The 6,409-nt window shown below is 43.4% G+C and overlaps 1 long non-coding RNA gene across 2 annotated transcripts in view; it reads left to right on the forward strand.

Annotated features, from left to right (window-relative positions):
* LOC309625721 overlaps positions 1 to 6,099 on the forward strand; it is an 87,120-nt gene extending 81,021 nt beyond the window's left edge. For both annotated transcript variants that reach the window (XR_014242703.1, XR_014242704.1), the window contains one exon: positions 5,193 to 6,099. This is a non-coding gene — a long non-coding RNA (uncharacterized lncRNA). The remainder of the gene's footprint in view (positions 1 to 5,192) is intronic.
* The last annotated feature ends 310 nt before the right edge of the window (positions 6,100 to 6,409 follow it).

Below are 6,409 nucleotides of genomic sequence, written 5' to 3' on the forward strand. Positions count from 1 at the left end.
TCCCTGCAGATGTGGGCATCTACTGCTTTGTATACATTTTTGCAGTGGCTTCCAAACATTTTTGATCCTTCAAAAGTGAAAAAATTTGAGGATGATTCTCCCCCAATATATGTATTTTTAATGTATGCAAAAAATAAAAATGAAGAAGCAATGAGATAAAGAAATGTAAATAGGTGCTCTAATATTTTCTTCTAATGTTACAGAGGATCATCTTGCAAACCCCACCTTGGGCATCACTGCGTGGGTCCACTGCTCCATGGCGAAGGGTGTCTCAGCCACTATCTGTCTCTTTTGCTGCTCCTGAGCTAATAGCTAACGTCTCTCCATGTTATGGTTCTTCTTAATGTGTCTGTCTCTCCACTTTTGCTTTGCCTCCTATGGTGCTGATTCCCTCTGGATGTGTCACATACAAACTCCGTTAAGAAACGGATCAGTGAGGCCCGTCAGTCACTGCTCTGTGTGGAGCCCTCTTCTGGGCAGAGCTTTCTCGCCAGGCCCCAGGAGGACTGCTGACCAGCTTAGACAGCTTTGTGAAGTTGGGAGTTTGGCCTTGGTGCAGCCATCTACAGCCCTGGCAAGCGCTGCTGCCTTTTATAACACACGCATTCGGTGTGACGGGGGTCATGGGCAAGCCAGTCACTTGTAGGGACCGTGCATGGCTCCGAACTTGGCAGGGGTGCTCTTCTCATAGCCATTCTTCTTGGGTCAGTGTTAGGGTTCTTGGTTACAGATCCTGATGTAACTCTTCCTTTCGTGTATGGCCCTCCACTTCAAACAACCCCCAAACCATCAACTGCAGAGCCACAATTTATAGGAAGGCCCCACTATTTCTGTCTCCTGATGTCCCCAGTAAAGAAACACTCACTGAATCCACTTTTTGTTAATAAAAGTCCCTCCCTCCTGGAAGGAAATACGAGTTTTCGGGACAGTCCAGCACATCTCAGGGTGAGTTCTCTTTGCACATGGAACCCTTCCCAGAAGTTTTAAGGGTGAGCCTTTGCCCACCTTCCCCTCCTGGTTGAGAATTTTAGATCTAGAACCACCTGATAGCAAGAATTCGTTCGGGTCCTCTTTCTTCCCAGAGCCTATGGACATTTGTCCAAACTGCATCCATGGCACACGGCACAACATGCCTACATGTGCCCTGTGTCCTGGAGGCCAAGAAGACGAAGCTGCTTCCGGGCCTGGCTCCACCTGCGTGACTCAGGGGAGGCAGGGGCTAAGTGCCAGGGTCTGCAGCCTGGCTGCCGGGGCCCACAGTCCAAGGTCAGCCCACGTATTCGTGCTGTGATGTGAACACATCACTTATCTCTTTGTGCCTTGGTTTTCTCCTCTGTGAAATGGCAATAATAATAGAACCTGCCTCATAGGATTATTGTGAGGATTAGCTGAATTAAGATACAAATGCTTATTACAGCTAGCATTCAGTAAATTCCTAAAAGGAATAATATACTTTTTGTGTGTTTTTGTTTTTGTTTTTCAAACTAGGAGGGCTTATTAGACTCCTTGCTGAAACCACCGAAGATGAACAAAGTAAATGGATGGGTTTTGTTATCTGTGACATGCAGGAGCAGCAAGCTGGGGTCTGTCCTGTTCACCTCTCTATCCTTAGTACCGAGCCCCATCCCTGGTACAATGCAGACATTCAATAAATATTAGTTATTGGTCTAGAAAATGTTAGGAGATACAGTTATATAAAAGTGAGTATTCTTAAATGGATTTTCATAAGTTTTTCTTTGCTGAAAGAAAATGCAGTGATGCTAATAGACTCTGGGAATATGCAACAAGGATCATTTCTGTTTATTGCCTGCCTCCCCCTCCCCCAGCCAGATACCTTATGTAATCCCCATAAAATCCTCTGAGGTAGGTATTAGTAATCACATTTTGCCAATGGGAAACTGAGCTTTACAGTTTGTGACCTTCACAGGGGTCACAGGGCATTGGGTGACCGAAAGGGGATGTGAACCCGGGCCACATGGATGGCTCTGAAGTCTGAGCCTTTTCTGCTGATTTATTTCCCAGCGGTGAGGACAGCTCAGAGGAAGAGCTGCCTGCCTAGTGCCTCAAGCATCCAGAACTTTGAGAGTGAAGTCAGTCACTCTGGGAGGTAGGGTCCTCATGCACCCTAGATGTGTCACTTAAACCACCCACTATCATTCAGTTCCTAAACTGGTCATCAGAAACTGGTGTTTATCCAATTAGAATTAAGAGGCAGACAAATTGCTACACTAAATTCAAGTGCTTGATGAACTTTTCACCATAGGCTTGTCTTGTTTGATATTTCTTATTTTAAAAAAATGCAGAATTTAGTTGATGCATTACATCAGAAAGATCAGAAACTCAAAGATGTATAATATATTGGGGAGACGGGGGAAAACTGCAAAGAGTGTGGAATGGGGCAGTTAATTTCAAGCTTTTGTTAGCATCTGCAAAAAAAGTTAATGCCTACTTACCTTCAAACCAAAGGGGGGTTTGCAGGAAGCATTATTTAAATGCTTAAAAAATAGGGTTTTAAATAATTAAGATAAATGCTAAAAACAGCTAAGTAATAAACCCCTTTTAAATATTTTACCAAAGTATATTGCTAACATGCCTTATATTCAGACTATGTCCTGATTTGGATATTTCATGTTTCTACAGTTTACTTTGTAGATCACTAATCAAAATTAAATAGTGACTATGCCTAATTACAATGATCAGTCTTCATAGGCTGCAAAGAGAATGGAAATCTTAGAAATAAATGCTTTTGCTCAGAAAGAATTCTCTCTGAAATAATCACTCTGATGAGTGATTTGTTGAGATAATGTGATATAAGGGGTTGCCACTGGAAGTAATGGGATGACAAGAAACTGGAAAATTTGTGATGAATATCAAGAAAATACAAGGTTTTAAACTTTTAGACTCTATGGAAGTCTTCGTGGGGGAACAGGTAAAAGTCCTGAGTATTTATATCAGTTAAGCCCCAACACAAACATGAGGCTATTTATTCAGTAGGATACATTCCAGTGCTTTCTAGATACCATTCAAGAGTATTATGAAGCACACTTTTAATGTTATCCCTTAGATCCTGAGCAGGTAAGACTTTGGTATCTGTGCATAAACACTGAATTTTAATTCCACCACAAGTAATTATTTTCCCAAGTAATTTTCTTTAGAAGTATAAATTGTCTGACTCTACCTGCTTGGAGGAAAGGGGATTTTTTTCTTGGAGAACTATGATCTGATCTGTTGAGGGGCTGCAGAGCTGAAGGCAGGAACTTGACCTCTCTGGGTGAATCTGCTCAAAGTTCCCTTGATGAGAATATTTAAGTCACAGAAACACAAACACCTCCAACCTGGATACAATGCAGTCTTATTCAACTCACGGGGCATTTCTCTGTACGTCAGGAATTCCTCTAGGTTCCCCAGGGTCCTGACATGCAGCCAAGATTGAGAACCACTGCCAGAACGGCTGAGAGTTACATCCTGTCTCTTACCTGAGGTACAAACCTGCCTCTACTCTGTTGATTCTCACAAGCCTTGGATTACTGCTTCTGCACTTTTGCCTGAACTCAAGGAAGATGGTCTATGATACCTCTACCAAGGCTCTTAACCGTGTTGGTTCATTTTATCTGTCAACTTGACGGGACCATGGGTGCCCAGATTAGACATTGTTTCCGGATGTGTCTGTGAGGGTGTTTCTGGATGAGATTAGCATTTGAATCAGTGGACTCACTCCAGTGGATTGCCCTCCCCAAGTGGTTGGGCATCATCCAATCTGTTGAGGAACTGAACAGAACAAAAGGCAGAGGAGGGAGGAATTTGTCCCCTTTTTTCCCCTGCCTCACTGATTGAGCTGGGACATCACATTTCATCTTCTCCTGCCCTTGGACTAGGATCTATATCATTGGCTCCCCTGATTCTCAGACCTTTGAACTTGGAGTGAATCATACCACTGGCTTTCCTGGGTCTCCAGCTTGCAGACATCAGATTTGTGGGACTTACTCGTCTTAATAATTGCATAAGCCAATTCCTCATTTTATCTCCCTCCCCCCCCCCCCCTCTCAGATCTCCTATTGGTTCTGTATCTCTGGAAAACCTTCACTAGTACACTAACCCTTTTCAATTCATTGACTCCTTGGAGAATCCAATAAAAACAATAAGCCTTCTCCCAAGAAAACGCACTTTATCTTGGAAGCAATTTAAACATGTTTTAGAACCCCAGAATCCCAACTCTAAAAACCCTGATTAAAGTCCCTATCTCACCTAGATCATGCCTGAAACCAGATGTCCCTATTCTTATCTATCTGGAGTTGTTACCTCTGAAGCCTGTGCCTGAGCCCAGGGGGACTAGGAAATTGTCATGTCCTTTCCCAAAGAAGCAGGATATACCACTAGTAAAGCCAGATGCTGAACTCTGCTGGTGTAGCTGTTCAAAAATTATTTAGAACCCTAGAGGTACAGACATAAGAATATAATTCAAAACCAGAGCAGAGGTCCAACAATGCAACCCCATAAATGTTATGTCCAAATGCCCTGGGATGATTTGCTTCAGTCTGGTTACCAGAACCAATCTTAACAGCAGAGATGGGATTAGCCTGAGTGGTTTAGTTGGGTCTCACCCCTGCAGCTGGGAGGGAGTGGATGGACAGCCCTGCAGCTGGGAAAGGGTGGATGGACACTATAGAGGCCACTTTGCAAACAACCATGACATCAACACCCACTCTCTCTGGTTGTCCTGTGGCAGCTCTCGGGCGTGCCATGTCAACTGCACAACCACCCACCACGTGCTCCTGGAGCTTGTGACCCCACTGCGATGTCCACATCTCTAAAGCAGTGTTCACCATTTGTCAGGAATCTCAATGTCTCCACCTATTTTCAAGCACCTTTTCATTGTTTCTCCATTATCAAAGGGTTTAATTTTTCATCTAAAATGTAAGAAACTACATAATCTGCATATGTAGGTTTGTCTTATGACAATTAGAACAAAATTTAGTATTGAGCAAGACACACTTGAAACCGGATTGTTTTGTTTTATAAATTGCTTAATACAGAAATGTGGTTTGAATCATAGTTCCTCCAAGTATTATCTAAACTGGGATTTTTTTTCCATTGTCAAGTAGAAAGAAGCAATGTCATCTTTAATCCAAACAAGGAAATGTTCATTAGTCCATTTATTTGAAACATTTTGTTTTGTTTTGTTTGTTTTTTAGTCTACCTTTCTACTTGGCAGCATTCAAACTTAGAGAATCCAGGTGAGATAAATGATAATCTAAAAAAAAAATTGGCTCTAAAAGAGAAAATTTGTTTAGATCATTAACTATAGTAGATAGTGAAAAGTAGATAAATATCAACACCTCCCAAAAGGCAATAGGCCGTTTATGAATGAGTTCTGCAAAACCTTCAAGTAACAGATAATTACTATTTTAAACTGTTGAAGAGTATTAAGAAAGAAAAAGAGAAGCTCTCTTATTTACTCTATATAGCTAGCATAACCCTGATGTAAAAATTGAACAGGCATAGTGAAACAGAGCAGGACCCTATGGTGCTTGCCCCCCATGTCCTCAGTCTGCCTTTTGTCTGTGGAAAAACTTTAGCCAAAGAATAAGTTTAATCAGAGAAGTGAGAAAATGCAGAAACAAAGGAAAACAGTCCAACAAGACTAAATAATAATACTTTTGTCATTAAGTATAGTCAAGGACCTTTAGTTCCTCCTCAAGGGCTATAGATAACATTCTGAGCCATATCCTTTGAGCTGTCTTACAGATACTTAAACCCCCTCCACCAGGTGGAAGAAGTTAACTACATGATGACCAGACTGTAACCATGACATAAGCTGCCACAATTCTGAGAGCTGGCCTTAAAGAAATGGGAACAAATTGACCCTGGAACTGAAGATTAACTGTACTTAAAACAATCAAGATGATGCCGATCAGACCACCGATGACCAACGTCAAGACGACTGTCAGAGCTGACTGCGCTGTTTCTGCGTGTAGCCCTCTCCCCGCGTCTATAAAAGCTCTTGCCCACTGATTGTCAGTGGGGGGAGTCGGCCTTTGCACAGGCCTTTGCCCCCTCCCCCGCCAGGCTGCCGGCCTCTGAAATAAAGCAAACTTTCCTTCCCACCAACCTGGCTCCTCATTGGCTTTAGAGCGGCGAGCAGCCCAACCCCACTTTCGGTTAGTTTCTGGCTCTCAACCTGGGGCTGCTGTACTCTCGCGACATCTGGCTCCCGGGGTTTTCCCGAGCAGAGCCGCCATGACGACGCGCCGGGATGGCTGTGAGGAGCCGCTGCTCGAGGCTCGCTGGACCCCAGAGGGGGGCTTTGGGGGGACGTTCCTAGCAGCTGCCGAAACCACGTGTTTGGGGGATCCTCCCTGTTTCTCCCCTGCTCGGCATTGGCTGTCAACGTACGCTTTTCCTTGGTGGA

This window comes from Balaenoptera borealis (genome assembly GCF_965194805.1).
Source record: "Balaenoptera borealis genome assembly, chromosome: 3".
In the NCBI taxonomy this organism is placed as follows: Eukaryota; Metazoa; Chordata; class Mammalia; order Artiodactyla; family Balaenopteridae; genus Balaenoptera; species Balaenoptera borealis.